The sequence below is a fragment of the Aedes aegypti genome, chromosome 3 (assembly GCF_002204515.2).
Source record: "Aedes aegypti strain LVP_AGWG chromosome 3, AaegL5.0 Primary Assembly, whole genome shotgun sequence".
Classification (NCBI taxonomy): domain Eukaryota; kingdom Metazoa; phylum Arthropoda; class Insecta; order Diptera; family Culicidae; genus Aedes; species Aedes aegypti.
In genome coordinates this window covers 383,444,047-383,470,877 of record NC_035109.1, presented here as the reverse complement: position 1 = coordinate 383,470,877, position 26,831 = coordinate 383,444,047, and the positions used below count along the sequence as shown (strand labels likewise).

Here is a 26,831-nt window from a genome sequence, read left to right as displayed (position 1 = left end):
GAAGTATTTATTGGATGAAACAGGTCAAATTTTTGGAGAAAATTTCTAGATTTGATCAAGAATAGGTACCTGGAAAAAGTATATTCTGAAATAATTACTGATGTATTGCTATATGACTTCTTGGAGTATTGCTTTGTAAACTTCTGTATTTCAGTGAAGAATAAATAAGAGCATCCATTAAGTTTCATGAAACAATCCCTGATGTATCCCTTGGAGAACCTGAAATTTTCAATGAAATACCTGAAATTGTTTTCGAAAAAATCCTTGAATACAAGGAATTCCAGCAGTGGCAACATGTTCAAGAAGATTGAGCTTTCGGATTTCAGGCACGAATATGACGAATATGCTTGTAAAAATACACATTTCTTAGAATTCATTCTTTCGTATAATTTTTTCAGTACATTCCAACTGAAATACGACCTGCCACCCAGCTTTCTGGTCTATAATCAGTTTCGAAATAATCCTTGGCAATGTTCGGAAGTATTCTTCCTGGAGGATTGAATAAAAAAAACACTAAGGAAACTCGTCAAGAGTTACAATACAAATGTTTCACAGATTCTTAAAAGCAAATACTGCTTTGAAACAGCATTATACATTGTCGATATTCCTTAGCAGAATGCTTAGCAAAAATCCTTAAAAGAACTGTTGTTCTGGGGCCCAGATAGCCGTAGCGGTAAACGCACAGCTATTCAGCAAGACCAAGCTGAGGGTCGTGGGTTCGAATCCCACAAGTCGAAGATCTTTTCGGGTTGGAAATTTTCTCGTCATCCCAGGGCATAGAGTATCTTCGTACCTGCCACACGATATACGCATGCAAAAATGATCATTGGCATCGTAAGCTCTCAGTTAATAACTGTGGAAGTGCTCATAAGAACACTAAGCTGAGAAGCAGGTTCTGTCCCAGTGGGGATTTTACGCCAGAAAGAAGAAGAAGAACTGCTGAAGAATAAATAGAAAAACATGGAAAAAGTCCTGGTGAAGTCCTTAAAAATCTTAAAGAAATCCTTGAAAGAAGTCGTGGAATTATCCTCGATGGATCTCTGAATAATTAGTTGTGCAAATCAAGGAGAATCTCGTCAGAATTCGCATAAAAAAAACCCCGAGAATTGTTATCAGGATTCTCATCAGCATTCTCTCAGGATTCTCATCAGAATCCTCTCAAGATTCTCATCAGAATCCTCTCTGTATCTCCACAATCTTCTTAGGATTTTCATCATAATTCTCTTAGAATCCTCTCGAGATTTTTGCAATGATCCTCTCGAGATTCTCACTATAATCCTCCCGAAATTCTCACTATAAACCTCTTAAAATTCTCACCAGAATTCTCTTAAAGATCTCGTCAGAATCTTATCATTATCTTCTCTAGAATATCGTTAGAATCAGCTCGGGTTTCTCATCAGAATTCTCTTGGAATTTTCGTCAAAATCCTCTCGAGATTCTCATCAGAATTCTCTTCAGGTTCTTCTTGCGATTCTCGTCAGAATCTCATCAGGACTCTTATCAGAATCTTCTCAAGAAACTCATCAGAATTCTCACAGGGTTTTTATCAAAATTTTCCCATGATTCTCATCAGAGTTTTTCCAAGTTTCTCATCGAAATTTTCCCAGGCTTTTCATCAGGGTCCTCGTAATCTTACCATTAGAATCCTCTCAGCATCCTCATCAACATCGTTCCTAAATTCTCATGAAAATCTTTCCAGGAATTTTATTAGAATCGCTCCAGCATTCACATCAGAATCGTTCCAGGAAACTCATTAGAATTCACATTAGAACTTTTAGGATTCTCATCTGAATCCTTACAAGACTTTCATTCACAAGTATGTTGACAATATTTGCATAGTTTTTGAGTGTTGGGAGATGCTATCGAATAGTATCAAAACCCGATTTGTTCACAGTTTGATCCATTGGCTCTTTAGAATTGTTACGCGAGAATTCTCATAAGTAAAAATTCTCATCAGAATCTTATCAGAATTCTCTCGAGATTTTTCAAAATTCTCTCGAGATGCTCATCAGAATCCTCTTGGGATTCTCTTCAGATTCCTCTTGGAATTTTCAACAGAATCCTCTCAGGACTAATAAAAAACCTCTCAACAATCTCATCAGAATTCTCTCATTTTCGTCAATATCTTCCCTGGCTTCTTATCAGAGTTTTTCCAAGATTCTCATCAGAGTCCTCGAAATTGTACTATCAGAATTCTCCCAGGATCCTCATCAGCATCGTTCCTGAATTCTCATCAGAATCTTTCCAGGAATTTTATTAGAATCGCTCCAACATTCACATCAGAATCGTTCCAGGATACTCATTAGAATTGATCTGGGATTTTTATCTGGGAACTTTTAAGATTCTCATCTGAATCCTTACAGGACTTTCATCACAATTCTTCAAAGATTCTCATTAGACTCTTTCTGGATTCTCATCTGACTCCGTCCAGGATTATCGACTTCTTATAGGATTCCCATCAGACTTCTTTTACGATTCCCTAAATAATCTTTCGAGGTTTCTCAATGCTTATCTTCTCAGGATTTCCAACAGAATTCTCATCAAACATTCTCATCATAATTCTTCTCGGATTTTCAATCCTTCCTGGATTTTCATTATTAATAGAATGCAACAAAGTCGCCCCCACGCCCTTTAAGGTTTACTTCTGAAACTGTGCTACGGGTCGACGGTATATCTCGTAGGATTTCATTCCAGATTCAAAACTGGGTTTCATGTTTTCTACAACGGCTTATGGCAGAAATCCAAAATCTGATGAAGATCAAGATCCCGAATAAAAATCTAGGCCAATAAAATGTTCATTCCATGCCGAATTGGCTCGACACCCTAGATCGCCACTATTGCTGCCAAACGTCACATCTGAAGCGAAAATCACAGATGGGAGTTCCGGAGTGCCACTCACACCTTCAATCGGCACTCATATCGGCTCACCGAGAGAAACGGCCACTACTGTGCTCACCACACGCATTCACCCGTATGTGCTGCAAGAACTGGAAGCGAGATTTCGATTTTCCCAACTCGACGGCGGCCACAATAATGTTAAAGAGCTACACGGTGGCACTTCTGCGATTGACAGTATAGCAGCGTACGGAGCGACCTGAAAGCAAACACACGGGGACAACAAGAGTAATCGTTAGCCTAGTGGAACCACAACACCGGAGGAGCGGACGGAAGAGGGAACCATGATGACGGAAAAAAAAATCACACAACTTTGACGTTTTCCCAGTTTTCTAGTGAAAAAGACGACCCCTCGTAGTGTCGGGTTCTGTGCTGCACCTTATTTTCGTATATGGGTCCGTGAATCCTCTGTGCCCCCAGTGGAAGAAGGATTAAGCTTCTGATGGTGAATAAAGAAAAAACGCGTCAAACGCAGAAGAATTCAGAAGTTCCGTGACAGAAGAGAATCTCCCTGAAGAAGAACGAAAAAAAATGTAGGTGTGTTTCGCCGATGAAGACGAACGGAAGACGCAGGATAAGACGGGGATTATACGCTTTAAATTGCAGGAAATGCCAGCAGGAACCCGAGCGAGATGAAGAAATTGCGTTGAAAAGTGGGTTGGTCGCGGTTCGTTCCGGAAGCTGCTGAGGCGAAGTATAAAAATGACGGCGGCGGCGACGACGGGAGTGCAAAGTTTATTACGATTGATTTTTCGCTTCCGGCACACGGGTGGGGACAAGAGGTCCTGTCCGCCAATGTGACAGTTTCGCGGAATGGAAGTTCGTTTCTTGAATTGAGCTGAATGGTGCGTGATTTTATTGGCCAAAGGCCCGAAAAAGAAATCCAATTGAAACGTTGTCGAGTGTCTAGTGATAGAGTGCAAAGAGTAGTAAAAAAATTCTGATTGCTACTCGTAATTCGGATGCTTAAATTTTTAAATCACTACCGAGACCAATGATGGTTCATGATTCTGTGATTCTGCTCTGCGGCTGCATCTCACGAGAAGAGTTTGACTGGAAGTAAATCTGTACTCTTTACAGTGATTTCTGAGGTCTAAATTCGTGATTGAAATCGTCCGAAAGGTTGGTATTAGTGGTCAGATAAGTTGTTTGGGATTTAGAAACCCTTCTTAGGAAAGTACATTTTTGTAAAAAAATAAAACTAATATACATTTTTACTAAATTGAAGATACAGTAATTTCGTCAAATTTTACTACCTACATGAAATCTTTCTAAATATACATTATTGCCTTTTATTGTTTTTTTTGTGCCCCTTAAAATTCTTTGAATACTTCAGTTTGTTGTTTTATCTTGGCATGAATATTTCTGCGATATTTGTTTATGTTCAGAGATGATAGCAGGTCTGTTTTTAGAAACTTGTGGGTTTATTCTACGAGTGGCGTGAGGTGAGAATTGTCGGTCTCGTATAGCGAGGTGACAATTCTTGACTCGAGTGAAGTGACTCGCCGTGTAAATCAAATGGAGAATCACTTCACTAGAGTCTAGAATTGTCAGCTCGCCATAGGAGACCGACAATTCTGACCCCACTCGTAGAATAAACCCATTGCATTGGTCTTTGTTTTAACGCAGGTTTCTAATAGTCTCTATTTTTAACAAGACCAAGTTTGTACTTGGTCCCCAAAGTCACTATTTTCCTTGCAGGGAATTCGTTACCAACACGTTTTTTAGACAGTTCTTCTCAAACTCCTTTTTTCTATCTTTATTAACGAGATTTTTAACCCTGGGCTAGTTCATCTCGGGACCAACGGCTTTACTTCCCTTCCGAAAGAAGTCAAACTCCTCGGAAAAATGTGATTTCTAAAAAAATTTCTTCAGCCTTTCAGCGACTCCTCCAGAGATCCGTTTAGAAATTCTTCTAGCAATTTCTCGACCAATTTTTCGGGCTTCTTATTTTAAGGAATCTTAAAGGAATTTCTCCAGAATTTGTTTAAGGAAATCTTTGAGAACTTTAAAGTTTCTACTCCACTAGTTTTCATATGGATTACTAGGAAAAATTTATAAGAAATCATCACTGGATTTGCCTTAGATATTTTTTACCTATTCTTCCACATATTGTCAGTTGATAATATAGGATATCTTCCAAAGATTTCTAAAGGAATTCTTCATTGATAATCCACAAAAGATCATTCCAGATTTTTTGAAGAAATTCGTTTACAAATTATTCCAGGAAGCTACAAAAATACTTCGAAAATTGTGCTACATTTGTCCTATCGTCGCTTCCCCGAATAACTCGAATGACAAATGCCATTTTCCCGAATGACCCGTTTCCCCGAAAACTGATGCAGTTCAGAAAGGTGCAATAATAGTTCTCAGAGTCAAGTGATGAACTAGAAATATTGTTCATTCAAAAAAAGGAAGTACATTCAAACCTCAAAGTGTGACTAAAGGAACCATCGCCTCGTGCAAATATCGATTCATGGAACAGAAATGCTTTGGAAAGCTGTTTGTGGGGACCATCATAGTAACCATAACATTTTGTTTTAGTATGGTACCATGAGTTGCTTCGAACATCGGCTCATGGAGGTTTAACTGTATTTCATCTCGACTAAAAACTGAGGACGTTGTTACGGTGAAAGTACCGCAAATCAAATGAAGAAGAGCCCATATTAGATGACCGGTTCTTTCGCCGCCCTGAAAAGACAATCATGAGTGGCAAACACTTTAAGTGGAAATGAGTTATTCTGAGAAACGGGGTATTTGGGGGAATGGCATTCGGGGAAACGACATTCAGGGAATAGTAACACAACCACCCTCTAAGCATTTTTATATGGATTTTTTCGAAAACTTATCCATATTTATGCCCAGAAACTACTCTAAAAATTCACCCCGAAGAATTTATAAGAAGAAGAATATATTAAATACTTTTCTGGAGTTCCTCAATTAATTGGACCTAGGATTCCTCGTGAAGTTCATATAGAAATTGCTCTAGGAATTTCTCCAGTAGGGAGCCAGATCCTTTTCTGGTATCTTTTGATTCACTTCGGCAGTGGGGTTTTTTGAAAGCTACAGAGCTCATATTTGGATACTATATGCGTCGTACTTAAGCGTTTCTTATAGCAAAGTTTCAGACAATTAGACCAAGGAAAACCACCCCATGCCAAGAGAAGTTTTCGAGTAACTTCTCAAGTAAAATCTCCATGACTTCTTCAAAAGTTTATTTAAGATTTCATAACTTCAGCTAATACTACAGTAATCATTACTGTAATTTATGCGATGATTTCTACGCTAGTTTCTCCCGTTCAGTAATTTTAAAGGAATACCTGCAGGATATTATCCAGAGAATATCAACTTCATATGCAGCCCAGATTCCCCTCTCACGAAACGTCAAATGCAGCCCACCGTTTTTATGGCTGAAAAAGTGAAAAGTATTGTGTTCAAAGTAAATTGTTATTGAAACCCTCAGTCAGCGGAGCAGTTTTTTTCCAAAGTTGCTGATAAATCTAAGCAGAAGATTAATTATTTCTAATATCTGCTACGTTTGTTGGCATGAAATTTCACTCAAACGGCTATTTATGATTCGATGTGATGCAAACTCAATCATTTTTTGCTGAGAGGTTCATGTGAAGATTTGAACGGCTTGCGCATTATTGGTATAAACACCAAGTGGAATAAGAAAAAAAACTCAGCAATCACAGAAAAAGAAGACCGTCTTCGCGAGTCTCGTCTCAGGTAATAACAATGAATTTATATGAAAATGGTGTGATGTGAAAAGTGATATAATGGAAAGTATATCAGAAGTGTATTACGAAAGTTGATGAGTGATAATCGGTGATATATGATAGTGTCGAAAATAAAAGTGACGATAGTGAGTGATGAAATGAAATGGGGAATGAGGACCTTTTAATAAAACTATTTCGTTCTTCACTTTAACCACTCTAGTAGCATTTCAGGCCTTATCATAGTTTGATAGTAGTCTGAACTAGTAGACTGCAAAACTACGGCAAGGGCTGATTGCTGCTAGCGTACACAGTGACCATTTGAGCAACATTGCTTAGGAACGTCTGTGTGATGAACGCAATAGAGGCTTATAAAAGCAAATGCTGGGAAGGAGCTCAGGGCAGATTAAGAGTGCCAGTACTACCCCTATCGCTACCGACAAAAAAAAAAAAAATTTAGTTGCCATCAGCCCTGTAAGTTAAAAAAAATCATACCATTTTTTTGAATTCTAAGATATGTCAGTTCGAAAATTTATACTTGATATCATTGTACTATGGTCCAAAAAGCCAATTTACACAGAAAGATGCATTTAGATCTGACGAATTCCAGTCAAATCGGTCAGTCACAGAACTCGACCATCTTCGATTTGGAATCAATTTACACATGTTTTCGGTGTGATAGGATAAGTGTTTTCCATTTGGACGATCACTTATCTAGATGTAGCCATTTTCGAGTTATTTCAAGTTCAATACAACACTGTAGTATTTGAATAATAAAATGGGCAATTTCTATTAGTTATTCGCGGTTCTCCGTCAAGAACAATAGGCTTTTGAGAGTATAGGTCATATTTCTCTGTACTGACTTATTTTTCTTGATGGAGAACCGCGAATAACTAATGAAAAAGGCCTGTTTTAGTATTTGATTTTTAAATTTTTGCATTATACTTGGAATAACTCAAAAATAGCTACTTCCAGAGAAGTGATCGTGATAATCATTATGGTTAAGAATAATTTCAAGATGCTTATTGTATCATTACATGAACACGTTTTAACAAAAAAAAAAAAAAAAAAACAAAAATCGACCAACAAAAGTTCTTCAAAAAACTTTTTTATTTAAAAATGTCTCCATCATGAAACTTTGTCCCTAACATCTTTATCCTTTCAAGATTCAATGCTGAAAATTTAAAAAAAATAAAAGGGGTTTTTTGTGTAATTGGAAAATTTAATTTTGTATTTTCCATGAAAAAAAAAATATTTTTTCGGTGTTTTTTTTTCTTGTATCCCAAACGGTTCTCTACTTCTTCTCCGCGGAACAATTTTCTTTGAAACCAACAGTTTCGACAAAATGATCGATTTTGACGTCATGTAAATTTGAATCTGAAATCATGTAAAAATGTATTATATGTCATGTAATCACACAGGATCCTGCTAGATTACATGACATATAATTGAAATTTACATGACATACCATGTAAATGTCCATGATATTCCACCAGAGGCGTCGCGTCAGCATGTGCAACATGTGCACTGCACAGGTGGCATCTCGTTCATCCTGACCACCAACAATATGTAGTACATTATCAATGACAATTTAATAATTCATTCACTTAACAATCATTACAAGTATCACTGTTATCAATAGTTTACTACGTAATTTACATTCATCAAAATAGTTGTTAAAATTTTGCTTTGCAAATGAAATGAAATAGGCGTTTTGTGGCGACGCGCGATCTGAAAATTCTCGCGCATTGCTGCGTGACATTTTATCCCACGCTACACGTTGCTGGCTGTGACGATGAAACCCAACGTGTGCACTTTCATCGGGAAACGGGCTGCCCGGTATCGTACACGCAATGCTGCCAATGTGGTAGAGAGCTTTTCGAACCACAAATGCCAGTGTGTGAGTAGCCAAAGCGTCAATTCCGGCCAGTGCACATCTTGCTACAGCAACCAACCAAGTCGATCAGTGTGATAACGCAGATGAGAATGACAAGAGAGAAATCAATCCACGAGAGAGATGCCTTCTGCTTGCTCTCTTTTTGCCTTCGCGCCGTCAGCAATCGGCATCACCACGCGTGAAGCGCAGGTGTGTCTCAGGCAGTTGAAGATAACCTAAACTAACCTCACTTTTTGCATATAGTGTGTCCCAGTATAGTATAGGCACGACTTTACCAGACTGCCATTTCGAGACTAATGCAGATAAAAATCTGGTTTTCACAGATTTCATTCTCTTACTTATCAAGAGTAGATTTAGAATTCAGAGCGATTTTTTTCGCTACCTGTTTATTGTTCGGGCCCATTCACATATTTCATAACGCTTAAGGGGTGGGTGGGTATCTTCAAGTTGTTACAGGTCATACAAAATTCGGAAAATATTCTTACAAAATGCGTTATGACGGGGTGGGTGGATGTTGAAAATTGCCATTTTTGGCGTTATGAAATTTGTGAATAAACCCTTGGTGTTACATTTCTAGAAGCTCTTCATGAGTTTTGCACAAATCGCGTTATTTCTGAGCGACTTTGTTCAACGAAATTTGTGCTGGGTCATAAAGTACGTACAATAAAAATCGAGTATTTTACACGATACTAACTGTTTTGGTTCATTTCTATGTAAATATTTGGAGACCATTAGTCACAGTTTTGAATTACAAGATTAGTTAGAAACCAGTGCTGTTGAAATTGTAACTACTTCTTCAGAATTCATCATTTAATGATGTCTGATTTTAAAATCACTTACAATATTTACGTGTTGATTAAATTGGGTTGTTCAGTAATGCCAGTTTACCAGTTTACCAAATTTACCAGTTTTTATAAATTAATCGAAAGCAGACATTTTTTTTACGATTATCTTAATTTTGATATTGTAAATGATTGACCATTCACAGATTTCAATCTCAAATTTGAAGCTTAATGACATCTCATCCCGACAGCTCGTACCGTAGTAAAATTTGCCAAGGAGATCAAAAAAGATTTCCATACTAATTTCAAATAGTTCCAGAGCACGGAAAATGTTGAAACTTTGAGTTCTGTTTCAATTTTGAACGTAGATTCAGAATATATAAAAGCTGAATACCCATATACAACTCCATCGATAAATTTAACTGAACAGCCCGATTAGTAATAAAAAATGCAATGTTTTGATTCTATTGAAAAGCTAAGTAAAAAAATACATATTCCAGAATGATGATTACGAAAAACTTAAGGTTGACATGACAAAAAAGAGATAAAGTTAAGTAAGCAGTGCACAGGTGTATAATTTGGTCACGCGACGCCTCTGTATTCCACGCTCCAATTATGTGCATTATATGTCTCGAAAATTTACACGTTGCGTTCGAACTGTGTGCCATACTTAAAACATGTGTGAAATTTAATCTAAATCGAAGATCATCGATCTCGATTTTTAATTTTATCGACTCAGTCTGGATGGAATTCCTCATCTTTAGGATTAAACTTTAGACGAAAGCTGTCTTCTACAAAGTTATTTGTATTAATTAAGCCCTTTGTTTGGTGTTCCCGTAATACGGGGTAACATTGATCAGCGGGGTAACATGGATCGGAAAGACCCTCTTCGTAAAAAGTTTAAATCTACATTTTTCGTTGAAATATATTCTATGCATGAAATTTGTTTCTCATTCTTATGTTTATAAGGTTATAAATAAAATAGGTTTTTATGAAAATTGAGTTTTGTTCATGCTTAAAGTTTTCAACTTTTCGAAACATTGATTTATTTCATTATGGATGACATTGTCAAAGATTCATCAGTTCTGCAAACGATATGAACAAGAAAATATGTGATTAAGATTATGTTACTAAAAACGGCATCGCTGAAAACGATTCCATTGTCAAACTTTCATTAGTATGTTCAATTAGGCAAAATTAACAAATTATTCTAAAGAATGCACAACATCCTAAGTAATTTGCTTACCTTCAGGAATTTTCTGACCGAAATTTTTATTTTCGATCTAAGTATCATATTTCGATATCTAAAATCGATCTAAACACTAAACACGTTTTGGACAAAGATTTATTTTTATTTACAAATTTATGAATTTTGTTTGTTTTTTTATTTTGTAGCATCCTTTTTCCTTTTTTCTTGAACACTTTTTTGGGTATTCATTTTTGACAATAATAAAAATTTAAGTTTTTGCAGCACTTTTGAATTTTTTTTTCTGGGACATATTTTATTTTCCGTGTAACTAACGGAAAAATCGATTTGAAATCATTTCAATTCCACCAGGCTCTTCTCCTGTGATAGGTTAATTGTAGAAACATATAAAATGTACAAATTTGTGTATAACACTTGATATTAGACCCAGGCATTTGTGTGTTATAAAATAATACAGTTTATCAAACATTTTTCAAAACTGCAAAAAAGTTTCAAAAGTCGTATAAAACTTTCCTAATATATGCGTGTTATGGCCCATAACTTATGCCAAAAATAAAATCATTTTGATTTCTGAGCTAAGAGAAAAATACACAAAATTCCAAAAGGTAGCTAAGAAAAAAAAAACTCAAAAAGTAAATGATTTGTAAGAGTTTGGCCGTCATATTCGGCTTCAGGAACCATGATTTTAGTAAGTAAAGACATTTCCAATATTACCGTACGTTGTTTACATGGATGATCAATATTACCCCATAATGGCTGAATAAAAAAATCGCTTAGAACTTTTTTTACACAAGATTAAATCTTTCAGAAAACAAAATTCAGTATGAAGCCACGAGCGATAAGGCCAGTATTTGTTAAAAAATACAACATTTGCATATTTGAATGGAATTTTTGAGAAATATCTAAAAACCTGATTAATTTTACCCCGGATTACGATACTCAAAATTAGATTGGTCCACATTTTCATTAAAATGAAATAACCCACTTTCTAGGTTCTAGGTTGTAGCCCATTCAATTTCAAGCAACTTTGTCAAAAAAAGTTTTTGTGGTCTCAATTGACCGATTTAGAACTATTTTTTCCTATGTTGACATAGAGTGGTCCATAGAAAATTCAAATTGCTCATCGAAGTAGTCTATGAAGCATTTTTAGAGTTTTGAAAAACGCGTTATGTGATGAGTGAGAAGTTCTCTATATCTTTGGATAACGATATCTTTGGATATCGTTTGGAAGTTATTGTTCTTTTTCTTACAAAAATATGTTTACTTTGATTGTAAATATCTCTGATTAGAGCAAATATAAAAATATCTCTTGACGACATTCGAAAGATAAAATAAATTTCTGTAATGTATCAAAAAACTATAGATGTGTTGTTTCTGCTTTTCTAGTAAAATGCAATAGAAAACAGTGCATTTGTATCAAAAAAAACCTCAATAGCTTTTGAACTAAAATAGATATCAACCTCTCTACCGTCAGCTTCATTTTATTACCGCAATAAAAATATTCAAACCTCAATAACATTTTGGTTTCTCGACATTTTTGCACCATTGTTTCACAAGTTCTCAAAAAAACTCTTCTAGTTTAAAAATCCATGTTTTAAAGATATTTTGATGTTCCTTGGGGGACCGACATTCTCCATATAAAATGTATTTGGCGGTTATTTTGTTTTACATCAATTTATTAAAAATATAAGATGTGGGCTATACAAAGCTAGGTGATAAGGAGCTACTCTGAAAAAATCATATGAATCAGTTAAGTATTGTAGGAGATATGTGAAAATTACGATATGATGTTTTTTGAAGTTTTTAAGATCTTTATTTGGCCAGCGTGGTACCAGACACATAAATGCCCATTACTCAAAGACGGCTGCACCAAATTGCTTTATTTTTTCACAACATATGTACTCTCATTAATGTATTGTTCCGAAGAGTGGATATTACAATACGATAAAAGTTCAGTAGCCTGAGATATTTACGTGGGTTATGGCTACGCGTCGGTCCCTCAAGGGATTTAGGAATATGTCAGGATCCAGTTGACAAATGACCAATATCATATACATCACAGATTCGAAGACTAGAAGAGTTTTTTGAGAACTTGTTAAAAAATGGTGCAAAAATATCGAGAAACAAAAAAGTTATCGGGGTTTGAATATTTGTATTGCGGTAAAAAATGAAGCTGTGGGTAGAGGGGTCAACAATCTTTAAGCGTGAAAATTTAAAATACTGCTGCATTGTTTGAAAGACCTGAAATTTATCACTCAGCCGCAAAAAATATGCGGTAAAAAAGAGCTGCGGAATATTATTTTCGAATATATTAAGCACATATTTGCTAGCGCCCATACTGCCCATACTCGCATAACAGTCCCATTTATATATGAAATCCCATATAATATGGGACTGTTATGCGAGTATGGGCAGCATAGTTAGTTATCATGGGATTAATAGCTATTGAGTAGCTGTTCAAATCAATCAAATAATCATTTTGCCACTGTAAATTTTATGTGAAACAATCAGAATAAAATTTTATAGAACTTCAAAAACATAAGATCTAAATGTTCAAAATTTGTACTTCCATAAGAAGGGTCTCTACATACCGAAGAAATTTTTCGAAGACATCACAACTCTAAAATTAAACTTGCGGGGGTCAAAGATTTTTTAGTTTGTGAGTTTAAAAATATTTCTCAGCAGATTTTGTATTACTAAAAAAAAGAGTTTGTTTGATAGATTGAGTGCTTCGTGAAGCCCAAGCAGGATGGATCGTTGTTGCGTCGTCGGATAGGTTTTGTTCTCGGTTTCGCGCGTGTTTTCGTCGATGGAGAATTTTTTTTTCCCCTGTTTTCAAGCGTCTTGCTGGGTAGTGCTTCGTGAAGCCCAAGCAGGATGGATCGTTGTTGCGTCGTCGGATAGGTTTTGTTCTCGGTTTCGCGCGTGTTTTCATCGTCGTCTGAGAAAAAAATTTCCCCTGTTTTCAAGCGTCTTGCTGGGTAGTGCTTCGTGAAGCCCAAGCAGGATGGATCGTTGTTGCGTCGTCGGATAGGTTTTGTTCTCGGTTTCGCGAGTGTTTTCGTCGATGGAGAATTTTTTTTCCCCTGTTTTCAAGCGTCTTGCTGGGTAGTGCTTCGTGAAGCCCAAGCAGGATGGATCGTTGTTGCGTCGTCGGATAGGTTTTGTTCTCGGTTTCGCGCGTGTTTTCGTCGATGGAGAATTTTTTTTTCCCCTGTTTTCAAGCGTCTTGCTGGGTAGTGCTTCGTGAAGCCCAAGCAGGATGGATCGTTGTTGCGTCGTCGGATAAGTTTTGTTCTCGGTTTTGCGCGTGTTTTCATCGTCGTCTGAGAAAAATTTTTCCCCTGTTTTCAAGCGTCTTGCTGGGTAGTGCTTCGTGAAGCCCAAGCAGGATGGATCGTTGTTGCGTCGTCGGATAGGTTTTGTTCTCGGTTTCGCGCGTGTTTTCGTCGATGGAGAATTTTTTTTTCCCCTGTTTTCAAGCGTCTTGCTGGGTAGTGCTTCGTGAAGCCCAAGCAGGATGGATCGTTGTTGCGTCGTCGGATAGGTTTTGTTCTCGGTTTCGCGCGTGTTTTCGTCGATGGAGAATTTTTTTTTTCCCCTGTTTTCAAGCGTCTTGCTGGGTAGTGCTTCGTGAAGCCCAAGCAGGATGGATCGTTGTTGCGTCGTCGGATAGGTTTTGTTCTCGGTTTCGCGCGTGTTTTCGTCGATGGAGAATTTTTTTTTCCCTGTTTTCAAGCGTCTTGCTGGGTAGTGCTTCGTGAAGCCCAAGCAGGATGGATCGTTGTTGCGTCGTCGGATAGGTTTTGTTCTCGGTTTCGCGCGTGTTTTCATCGTCGTCTGAGAAAATTTTTTCCCCTGTTTTCAAGCGTCTTGCTGGGTAGTGCTTCGTGAAGCCCAAGCAGGATGGATCGTTGTTGCGTCGTCGGATAGGTTTTGTTCTCGGTTTCGCGCGTGTTTTCGTCGATGGAGAATTTTTTTTCCCCTGTTTTCAAGCGTCTTGCTGGGTAGTGCTTCGTGAAGCCCAAGCAGGATGGATCGTTGTTGCGTCGTCGGATAGGTTTTGTTCTCGGTTTCGCGCGTGTTTTCGTCGATGGAGAAAATTTTTTCCCCTGTTTTCAAGCGTCTTGCTGGGTAGTGCTTCGTGAAGCCCAAGCAGGATGGATCGTTGTTGCGTCGTCGGATAGGTTTTGTTCTCGGTTTCGCGCGTGTTTTCGTCGTCGGAGAAAATTGTTTCCCCTGTTTTCAATCGTCTTGCTGAGTAGTGCTCCGTGAAGCCCAAGCAGGATGGATCGTTGTTGCGTCGACGGATAGGTTTTGTTCTCGGTTTCGCGCGTGTTTTCGTCGATGGAGAACTTCTTTTTTCCCTGTTTTCGCGCGTCTTGCTGGATAGTGCTTCGTGAAAACGGTTTGTTTTCGGGACGCCAAGAAGTTTTTCTGTTCGCACTGTGTTGCGAAGAGATATTTGTGTTCAGTCGAGGATGGATTACCAACTGGTGAGTTCGTTTCATGCTTATGATAACACATTTTTTCTTGAAAGTGTAACTTTTGTGTAATATTAAAACAAACTTTGTTTGGTTCGTCACTATAAGTGTCGGCATTATGCTTGTTTTACACAATTTCAATATACATATATTTTTCTCTTTTTTACATTATTAAAAATATCTTTTGAAATGTTCGACATTGTGAATGTTGACGTATTTTTTAAAAATTCTACCATCTCGAGACAAAAATGCACAGTAATACTCATATGTAATTTTCAAACAAACTATGTATGGTTCGTCACTACAAGTGTCGGCATTATTGCTGTTTCATATGATTTAAAATATATAATGTAATTCTCAGTTTTCGCAATTAATAAAAACTTCTTTTGAATTGTTCGATATTATAGATGTTGACGTTTTTTTTTTGAATCTACTACTAAAAACTTCTCGAGACAAAAATACAAAACTAGTTTTAAATGTAAGTCGTATATTTCCCCCTTGTCCATGGATCGCATCACCGACCAAAGGTGACTCCCAGATCTTTTCCTCCCCCACTAATAAACACCCTTCCCGTGGTGATTGTGGAGATGCAGAGGTATTCTCGGTCTCTAGAAGCAACAATCATTACACCCTAACATTCCTTCCCCATCCCAACTGACTGTAAGGACTTGGCCGGCGCCGTTATTGATCAATAATATTAGATCTGCTAAAATTGCACTTCGAGAGTAAGCGGAAACTCCCATCCCTTATTCATTTGGATCCCAGTGCAATTCTTACCAGTTCCGATCAATCACGGAGTAGCAACCATTGACATGTACAGTCAGTCTATGCTATGCTATGCTATGCTATGCTATGCTACTAAAAAAAAGAGTTTGTTTGATACTATTAGCCAAATTTTAGTCAAAAATGTGTTCAATGTTCATTTTCTGGGAATCTAAGCTTCCCCGAATCAATGTTCTTTTTCTGGGAATCTAAATTTTCCCGATTCAATGTTCAGATTTGCTTCTAGTCCAGCGCTCACACAGAAGGTAGAACTTCTGGCACGAAACGTGGAACGGGAGTGAAGTTTAGAGTGGAGCGGTTCCAGCACACCATCATTGTCATCGTCGTCAGTATTTCAATGACGGTGATGTTGGGGCAACGATAACAACAAAAACAACAAGCCGAATATCCTTCGCGTAACGTGGGGAAAATATCACAATGTCTAGGAAAAGGATAACCGTCATTAAATTATCCAGAAAAAGTATTTAGTGCTAATTGTTTTGTTCTTGGGAGATTTTAATTTTTTTCGTGCTAATGTCAAATACTTTAGGGCTCAATTTCAATTTTTAAATGCTTATTTACAATTTTCCATAAGGATTATCGATAGATTTTTTTTTGCTAGTTCTCAATTTATCCTTGCTTATTTTTATCGATTTTTTTTGGACGTTTTATTGCTAAAATTGTTAGATCTATTGGTTATGTCCAATTATTTTCTTGGCTACTTTTGATAAAATAAAGAGTGTTCTCCTTATTTAAATGCTTGTTAATTTGACTCCCGTGTAGCGTGAGGACGAAGAGTGCTCTCTGCTCCTATCGTGCAGGTATCGGTAAATGTGAATATTGCCTGATGTTCATGTGTGTGCGCGCGCGATGTGTCTTCTCGTGTCAAGGAATGAAAAAGAATGGGAAGTGTCCCCGCCGTGTCTGCGGAAGGCGCTATTGGTGCATCCCGGCCCTCTTCGGAACAACCGGAGCGAGTAGTGGATGCTGAAGAAGATTTTACCTCTTTAAACAGGAAGGCGCGGAACGTTTCTGGGTTACGCTTACTGGATAAGATGAAAATGGTGAATAAATAGGCAAGGAGTTGGCTGTGTGACACAGAGGATCAAAGCTTAGTAGTGGATGGTGTTTCTTAAGCGTTTGTGTGTAGACACGGCCAGAAGAGGGTGCGAAAGAGACGTGCACGGTGAAGAGTAATCTGAAGCTGTTGTTGGAGTGGCATTTCCCGCTGGACCAACTTGCCGGAGAAGCTGCAGAGATGCCAGTTGGCGGAAAGGTACGAGTTTAGAGTTTGTATTCTGCTAAAAAGTTTGTTGCATAACAACATTTTCTATATTCAGCACAGTAATTTAAATTTCAAGAATGATCTTAACATTTTCATCATTACGTTCTCACTGAGACAGAGCCTACTTTTCAGCTTAGTGTGTGTTGCGACCGAAATGACGAACCAGCCTAACACCAGTCATCGAGGTTGGTGCTATCGGTCATCAGCAATCCATCCACAGTACAAATATTACGTAACTCTTATATAAATTGAATTCATTGTTCTTTTGCTCATCATCTTCTCAAACACCCCATGCTACCGGTTGAAATATCAGTATTGTTGAATTCGTCTAGTAAGACACGTGTTTTTACTGAAAATCTACTCCGAAAAACTACCATCTCTCCGTCGGTCAGAATCACGATTTTTTTGGACCCTTGCGCTAACATATGGTCCTTCGGTAGCCGGATAGCGAGAAATTCGCCGCGAATCGCGTCCTAAGTGATCATCAGTGTCCGTACGGTGGCCTCGTCGCAGTAGTGTCAACTCCAGTGCTTCTGCCAACCCAGACAATAGTGATCAAAAGGACAGTGTGAACCAAAAAATAGTGACTGACTCTATCAAAGTTCGTGAAATCCGCAAACATGGAAAAGCTTTTTCGTGAGCGCAAGTCGCTTGAACCGCGGCTGACGCGAATTTCTGGAGTAGTGACAAAGTTAAGGCCTGAAGAAGCCGAAGAAATTGATGTGCAAAGTGAGATTGATGCACTAAGCGAAGTGTGGTCTAGCTACGGTGTCGTGCACCGCAGAATAATAGATGCATGTTCTGATGACGAAACGTATGATAAAGCTGTGAAACATCAGGAGATCTTTGAGGGAAATTACATTTCGGTGAAGAATCGGTTACTTAAGATCATGAAAGCAGTCAAGAACCGGGACATTTCGGCTTCTACACAGCAATCAACCTCTCAGGATATCATCCAACAACTCGCCGCCCAACAAGCAGAACTTCTTCGTGTGATGTCCACCAACATGGCTGCTGCTAGTGCTTCTACCTCGTCCGCCATTGCAAATCGCGAAGCTAACCAAATTCCACTCTCGGACCTCAAGCTCCCTCAGATGAATCTGCCGGTCTTCAACGGCGACTATCTTGAGTGGCAATCGTTTAGCGATTTGTTTGATAGTATGGTGCATCAGAATACATCGTTGAAAGACAGTCAGAAATTGTACTTTCTAAAAACAAATTTGGATGGCGAGGCCGCGTCGTTGATCTCGCATCTTAAGATAGAAGACGCGAATTATCAAGCGGCAATGGATAAACTAAAATCTCGGTACAATAAGCCACGAGAAATTGCTAATAAACATATTCAGCGGTTTCTGACGCAACACGCCTTGACGTCATCTTCGGCTCAAGGATTGCGTACCTTGCATGACGTTTCGGATGAAGTCATTCGGGCTCTCAAAGCCATGGGAAGAGAGGATCGAGATACATGGCTGTTGTTCATCCTCAGTGAGAAAGTTGATCCCGAAACAAAACAGCTGTGGTGCCAGAAAATTGCAGAAATGCGAGATGCTGATATCACTCTGCAAAGTTTTCTAAACTTCATAGAATCTCGAAGTTTCGCACTGCAATCGGTGCAAGCTATTAAACCGAAACCTAGCACCCCGTTTAGGCCACCACCAAAGTTTCCACCACGAGGTGCAACATCATATGTTGCCACCCATATTCCTTCATGCGAACTATGTGCGAAACCACATTTGTTGTACCAATGCGGAAGGTTTCTGCACATGAATCCCAACGATCGAATTGCTCATGTCAACCGATTAAAACTCTGTGGAAATTGTCTAAAATCCCATCCTGGTGAAAGCTGTAGAGCAGGTATGTGCCGCAAATGCAACTCACCTCATCACACATTGCTTCACTTTTCCACATCATCAGCATCCAACGAGGCCCACGCAAATGGAGGAAAACCGCTGCATTCCTTGATTTCGGCCATAGAAGAACCTTCAGCTCTCGATGTTTCCAATGTCCTTCTTGCGACTGTCGCCATCGATGTCTTGGACCACTACGGGCGGCCTCATGCTTGCCGTGCCGTCTTAGATAGTGCATCTCAAGTCAACTTTATCAGTGACAGTTTGTGCCGCAAACTTGGCACCAAAACGAATGTAGCAAGCATGGTACTTGAAGGCATTTCATCAACGCCTGCTCACGCCGATAAATGTGCGGAAATCGTAATTTCATCACGATGCACAAACTACCGGGCAACTGTGCCCTGTTTAGTCCTTGAAAAAATCACAAAAACACTGCCCTGTAAACCAGCTCACATCGACAAATGGCCGATCCCGGGTTCAATAAACTTAGCCGATCCACTATTTCATCTCCCCGGTCAGGTCGATGTTCTACTGGGTACGGAATTATTTTTCCAACTGCTGGAGCCTGGTAAAGTCACTCTCAGCACCGACGATAGCTTACCAACACTTCAGAACACCAAGCTAGGCTGGATAGTCGCCGGCCGCTATCACGACTCAAGCCCGATGATCAGAACTCACCCCTCAACATGCTTATTGACCACTTACGAGGACGATTTGTCTCTCCAGCTTCGCAAGTTTTGGGAGCTTGAAGAGTACAGCGCGAACACCAATCATCTTTCCGACGAAGAAAAACTCTGTGAGCAACATTTCACCGATCACACCTTTCGGAATGACTCTGGAAGGTTTGTCGTCAGGCTCCCCTTTCTCGTGGATCCCAGCCAATTGGGAGAGTCACGGAAAATGGCAGAGAGAAGACTCCATCACATTGAGCGAAAGCTCGATCGTAATCCACCCCTCAAAACTGAGTACCATGCGTTCATGCGCGAGTACCTTGAGCTCGGTCATATGTCCCTCATAGAGGAAACGAGTGCCGCATACAAATCTGTTTATTTACCGCATCATTGCGTTATTAAAGCAACAAGCTCGACCACCAAATGTCGGGTTGTATTTGATGCATCGGCAAAAACGACTAGTGGTCTCTCGTTAAATGACGCACTCATGTGTGGCCCTGTTGTTCAGGACTCGCTGATAAACATTTTAATAAGATTTCGCTTCCCAGCAGTCGTTCTGGTGGGAGACGCAAAACAAATGTACCGCATGATTTGGTTGGATGAAGTTGATCGGGATTTTCAGAGAATACTGTGGAGATGGAATGTAGATGAGCCGGTTAGAGAATATCGGCTGAATACAGTAACTTTTGGAACTAAGAGCGCATCGTATTTGGCCACTAAATGCGTTCATGAATTACTAGAGTCCAATAGAGAAAGGTATCCAATGGCAGTTGAAAGGGCTATCAAAGGCATCTACGTTGATGATGTTCTTATTGGAGCATCGTCCGAGGAGGAAGCTAAAACGTTAAGGGAACAGCTTACGGAGATTTTTGCTGCTGGTGGGTTTCACCTGAGAAAATGGGCCTCAAACAGTGCAGGTGTGTTGGACGGCGTTCCAGACTCAGACTTGGAGCTAAAAATATCAATTGAAGAAGGAGGAAGCAGTACCGTCAAGGCCCTCGGAATGCAGTGGCAGCCGTGCAGTGACGTCTTCCTCTTCTCTTATCATCAAAACGAGATCCTTCAGCCCACAAAGCGCAGCATATTATCACAAATTGCCAGTCTATTCGACCCTCTTGGCCTTCTTGCACCAGTCATTGTTAAGGCCAAGCTTGTGATGCAGCGAATGTGGGAGCTGAAGGTGGCCTGGGACTCGACTCCCCCCGGTGAGTTATCGAAAGATTGGTTTGATTTGGTCCAGAGTTTCCCACTTCTCAATACATTTCAGATCCCTCGGCGTATTATCGATATGCGCAATTGGTCACGACTATACCTGCACGGCTACTGCGATGCATCCGAGGTGGCAATGGGGGCCTGTCTCTACGTTCGCGCCATTGACGATGAAGGAAACACGTCTTCTCATCTCCTTTGTGCCAAATCGAAATTAGCACCAATTGGGAACGGCAGAGTAACGACACCACGACTGGAGTTATGTGCTGCCGTAATCCTAGCGCGCCTAATGGCAAATGTTCAAGCAGCATTGTCAACGACTACTTTTTACGAGATTCGAGCATATTCCGACTCCAAAGTTGTATTGGCATGGTTGTCGGGAGGCGCAGCGAGGTGGAAAACCTTCGTGGCAAACCGGGTGGCTGAAATCACCACTCACATTCCTGCTATCAACTGGCATCACATAGGAACTGGAGAGAATCCCGCGGACTTGATCTCACGAGGCACCTTTCCTGAGCAGCTACAACAAAACTCTCTCTGGTGGTTCGGTCCAGATTGGAATCCAACAGAAATGGAAATGATAACCGCACCTTGCGACGATCTGGATGGCAGTGCATGGCGTCAAATTGAAAGAGAGCAGCGCAACGTGGTATCAGTGTTTCTTACTGTATATGAAAATCAGTTTTTGGATAACATGATGGTTCGTTACTACCCGAACTTCAAGCTTCTTCTACGTGTTACCGCTCGCATGCTTCGTATTGGCCACCGTGAGTTCCGGGATAGTGAGCGGCTCTCGCCTAGTGAAATCGAGTTTGCTTTCAACAAATACCTACAACATACACAAAGACAACATTTTGCGAACGAGATCGACCGACTGCAGAAAAATCAAGAAGTCAACCGAGGTAGCTCATTACATCAGCTTCGTCCCTTCATGGACGAAAACGGACTTGTTAGGGTGGGCGGCCGTCTCGAGCAATCTGATCTTAGCTACGATAATAGACATCAAATACTATTGCCACGACACTCAATTTTGACTTCACTCATTCTGCTGGATCAACATCAAGAACAACTTCACTGTGGGCCTCAGTTGCTCTTGGCATTCTCTCGAAGGAGGTTCTGGATTCTTCGTGGCTGTAGTGCCGCGCGCAAAGTATGTCGCGATTGTGTCTTGTGCAACAGATCCAGACCAGTCCGTTTAATGCAACAAATGGGACAACTGCCTGCAGATCGGGTGAAACCTTCACCACCTTTTTCGGTAACTGGAGTCGACTATGCCGGCCCCGTCAGCGTTGTGGGGCGGAGATCTCGCGGTGCGGTACCGTCCAAAGGATACATAGCACTTTTTGTGTGCTTCGGAACAAAGGCCGTGCACCTCGAAGCAGTGTCTGACCTTAGTGCATCTTCATTTCTTGCGGCATTTTCCCGATTCGTCAGTAGATATGGACTTCCCTCTAAAATGTATTCGGACAACGCAACCAATCTACGTTCTGCCGCAAAAACACTTCGTCAATTGTACCGCCAAATTGATGTTGCTGAACACAGCTCCGACGTGTGCGATTACCTGGCTGATAAGCGAGTGCAGTGGTCATTCATTCCCGCCCGTTCTCCTCACCATGGAGGTTTATGGGAAGCGGGAATAAAGGTAGTGAAGGGATTCCTCAACAAGATTGGTAACAACTACAACTACACATTTGAGGAACTTAGTACTCTACTTGCACAAATCTCCGCTTGCATGAATTCACGCCCGATATGTGCTATTTCGGACGACCCAAAGGATCCTCAACCACTCACGCCCGCCCATTTTCTGATTGGGCGTCCGCTGAATGCTCTACCGGAGATTAATCGTCTTGAACATCACATAGGATCGCTTGCGAGGTGGAAGTACGTACAACGAATGGTGCAAGAGTTCAGAGTACGATGGCAAGAGGAGTACGTAACATCGCTTCAACGTTTAAGCCGATGGCAAAGTGCTTCATGTAATATCGAAGAAGGCGATTTTGTGATGCTTGTCGGAGCTGACGATAGACCTCAGCAATGGCCTATAGGCCGGGTCTTAAAACTATTCCCAGGCCCTGATGGACTCGTAAGAGTCGTTTCCGTGAAAACTGCAAGTGGGATATTTCGCCGTGACATAAGAAAGATTCGACGGTTTCCATTGGACAGCGACGAATATGTACCTGGACGAAATGGAAGGGAAATTCCTGCAAGTAATTTGGTGGGCGGCGTATGTTGCGACCGAAATGACGAACCAGCCTAACACCAGTCATCGAGGTTGGTGCTATCGGTCATCAGCAATCCATCCACAGTACAAATATTACGTAACTCTTATATAAATTGAATTCATTGTTCTTTTGCTCATCATCTTCTCAAACACCCCATGCTACCGGTTGAAATATCAGTATTGTTGAATTCGTCTAGTAAGACACGTGTTTTTACTGAAAATCTACTCCGAAAAACTACCATCTCTCCGTCGGTCAGAATCACGATTTTTTTGGACCCTTGCGCTAACAGTGTGCTTATGAACACTTCCACAGTAATTAACTTAGAGCTTTCTTTGCCAAAGTTGCCATTTTCGCATTCGTATATCGTGTGGCAAATACAATGATACTCTATGCCCAGGAAAGTCAAGCAAATTTCCTTTAGAAAAAGTTCCTGGACCGACCGGAAATCGAACCCACGCATCTCACTTGAAGCTTTGTGGGAACATCGAAGACGGTTTTCCAGAATTAACTTTTGAAAGATATCCTAAATAAATTCTTGAAAAGTTATCAGGATAAATTTCATTAGGAGCTTGAAGAATTCTTGTTAAAAGTATTTAAGAAAGAGAATTTTTTAGAGTAATTTCAAAAGAGCAATGCAAAGGAAAATTCGCTCCTGAAGAAAAAACTTTTTGAAAAAAATTATGTGAAAAACTTTTTAAATATTCAATGACAATTGCTGGAGGAAGAATTTCTAAATCTGTATCAAAACTATGTATAATAAAACGACAAAAACCAATCCTGATATAAGCCATCAATCCTCGTCTTTAGTTCCTGATCTGTCTGCCAGCACTGCCACCACCCTTTCTGCAACACACTCTCTCTCTACTACTGCAGTCGTCTGCTTCTGCTTGTGGTTGCGTTCACTGGGTTCGTGAGCTGGCACGGAGTGTGCAGATATCCACACCCGATTTCGTGCTTTTCTTGTGCAAATCGCTCCCTCTCACTCTCGCTCCAGTTGCCGCCCGCCGCCGCAAATTTGCCACCTCCCTAGATGCTATGCACATTTTTGCAGCTCCACTACGACGACGACCAGCAAACGACGTGTTCCACTCCACTAATAGAGCGAGTGTCTTCACAGCGGAACGACGAGCCCCTGTCCTGGTCTGGCACTATGGGCCAGTTACCAAAATTTCGCGACAAATTGGACATTCATCGTAAAATTTTCATTTCAAGCCCATAGTGTCTGGGTTGGTTCGGTGGTGAGGTGTCTCGAAAAATGTAGGCAGGTATGAGGGTAGCAAAAAAAATGGGAACGTCAGCGTTTTTGTTTTGATATGTGGTCCTGTCGCTTCCTTAAGCTAGAGAGCGCTCGCTTCGCGCACGTTACCCTCCCACCCACAAGTTCATCCCCTCCCCCCATCTCTCATCGTCACTGGCGTCGTCTTGCATTGTAGACGTCGACGACGACGGTGTTGGCGACGTATGCAACTTTTCGCTTTTCTTTCATTCGATGCGATGGCACGGAATTCTTCCGACACGAAATTATCTCCATCGTGGTCTCGTCTCTCCGTGATGGAGTAACGTTGGATATGCCAGGGCTGGTAGAAGGACTCATTTCAAATGCAAGTCTCTAAAATATATCTATTTTAATGCAAAGTCTCTTATGTCTAATGTTATTCGACTGGTTTATGTTCTTAGAAAATACTGTCCAACATCTTCTTCAGGAAATAATTTTTATATAATATATTCGTGAGCCCTTCACAAGACTGCAAGCCAGGAATTGGTCTTTAAGATCTATATTTTAACCAAAATTATTTTTTAAATCAAAAACCTTCAGAGACTATTATGCTATCATTCCACAGGTTTATCTTCTGGAATACTTTCAGGGACTTTTCCAGGCTAAGGCATCTCTACAGAATTTCTTCTAGTTCGTTCGTATTCCAGAAATTCTTCCAGTGACTTGTCAAGGAATGCTTAGAGATTTTTCCAGAATTTGCTCCAGTAAATTGTTAAGCAAACAAACACTACTTCCGCCAGTAATTTCCACAAACAATGCTCACAATTTTCTCAGAAACTATTCATTCACGGTTACTTCTGGGAATTGCTTCAAAAATGCATTCAAGGATTATTCAAGGAAATTTTTCAAGAGCTCTTCCAGGAATTCCTCAAACTCAACCTGGGATTCCTCATGAAGTTTTTCCGGGAATTTCTCCAGCATATTTTCCAAGGATTACTTCTAGCTCTTACAAAAAATCTCGAGCAATTTTTCAAGTAAAATCCATGGCATCTTCGAAGTTTGAATTTTTCTAAGTATTCACACCGACATTTTTTATAGAATTCCTTCAGAAAATTCCGCAGAAATTGGATTTATTATTTTTAAACTATTTAATTTTATATTTACGGTAATTTAATTCTTAAGAGTCCATGAGTTCTCTCTGAGTTTCATTACGAAAAATTCCAGAATTTTCATTGAAATTACTTCCGAATTGTTCATTAAACAATTTCTGAAAATTTCTAAAAGATTCTCTGGAGTGATTGCTGAAGATATCCTTGAAGAAATTCATGGTTGAAATCTCAAAGAAACCCTGAACTAAATTTTTTGGGAGGTTGGAAGTAATCCCTCCAGGCATATCTGGAGAAACCATTGGTTGAATTTTGGAATATACTTTGAACAAGAGAAACTGAGGGAGAAACCAATCCTGAAGCAATGTTGGAGGTAATATTTGTAAGAAAGTTTATGCAATCATCTGAATTAAATTCTTTTTCTATTCCTGCAGAAAATTATGAAAAATGCATTCAGTTATACTTGTCGTAATTTCACGAGGAATTCCTAAAGCAAGACTTCGAAAATGCGGCAAGTCAGATACCATGAGGAGTACAACTAGTCTAATTCATGATAGATTTCTTTTTGTTATTTAGTCCCTTTATGCTCTCTTAGTTCAGTCCAGAGGTCTCTAAAATACCTGCTTTCAAGACAGTCGGTACCAGCCGTGACTGTCAACCGTGGTACGAAATTCTAGAGGTTTCTTGAGATACTCTGGCACTCTCACAGGGTCATCAGATATTTCTTTTCAAATATTACAAGAAAAAGCTACAGCAATTTTTTGTAGTGATTTCTCCAGAGATATCTAGTGCAGTTACTAGATAGAACAAAATCAAAACTGCTTTTTGGACTAAATGACAGCACCATACTTATAGTAAAATCAATTTTTAAGTATGAAAAATACGCCACTTCTGTGCTGTCCTGCATCTCCAACGATTTTTATGGAATGCTTAGAACAGGTTCCGAACCTTTATGAAGCTGCGGCCCCTTTTGTTGTTTTACAAACATCGCTCGGGCCTCTGAAAACTGATGTTCTTGAAACCAATGTCTATGAAAACTGAATTTTGCACTACGAATCTACGAATATGATTGACAGGTACTCTGTCTGTTATCCACAATCCAATCAGACAAAGCAATAATTCTGTCCTCAAACTAGTGCACTTGATATCTAGCCAGGAGTCTACAAAGTATAATTGCAAAAGTCCGACAAGGAATTTCTAAATCCAGATCTTGTCAGAATCCTACAGAATATATGGCTGGGCAAACACTTGGAAATACTACTAAGCATTTCGTCAAAGATATTCGTAGAAATTCGTTTAAGATTTTTCCAGGAATCATATCTAAAGATATGAGAGATTTGCTTAGAAGAAAATTATCTTAATATGTTGTCAGCTGATAAGATTATGTTGAGAAACTTGTTAATGCTGCTGACAGATTCGAAAGAACTCTGCGAATAGTATGGGTGGATACAATGAAGAATTTAGTTTTTTCATCCCACCAATAGTTTACGAGGATCACGAGAATTTGTAGAAGAGTTCACTAGAAAGCTGAA

The 26,831-nt window shown here is 39.7% G+C and overlaps 1 protein-coding gene across 5 annotated transcripts in view; it reads left to right on the top strand.

Annotated features, from left to right (window-relative positions):
* The window catches only part of LOC5566538 (catenin delta-2), a 116,363-nt gene that overhangs the window by 932 nt on the left and 88,600 nt on the right, over window positions 1–26,831 (top strand). The window contains exons 1-2 of one of the 5 annotated variants that reach the window (XM_021853249.1): window positions 2,983–4,017; window positions 16,759–17,019. The exons of 3 other annotated variants lie outside the window; for them this stretch is intronic. The gene's annotated coding sequence lies outside the window, so the exon portion shown is untranslated. Of the gene's footprint in view, window positions 1–2,982; window positions 4,018–16,758; window positions 17,020–26,831 lie in introns of those variants that run through there. One more of the 5 variants, XM_021853250.1, reaches the window with a different exon arrangement.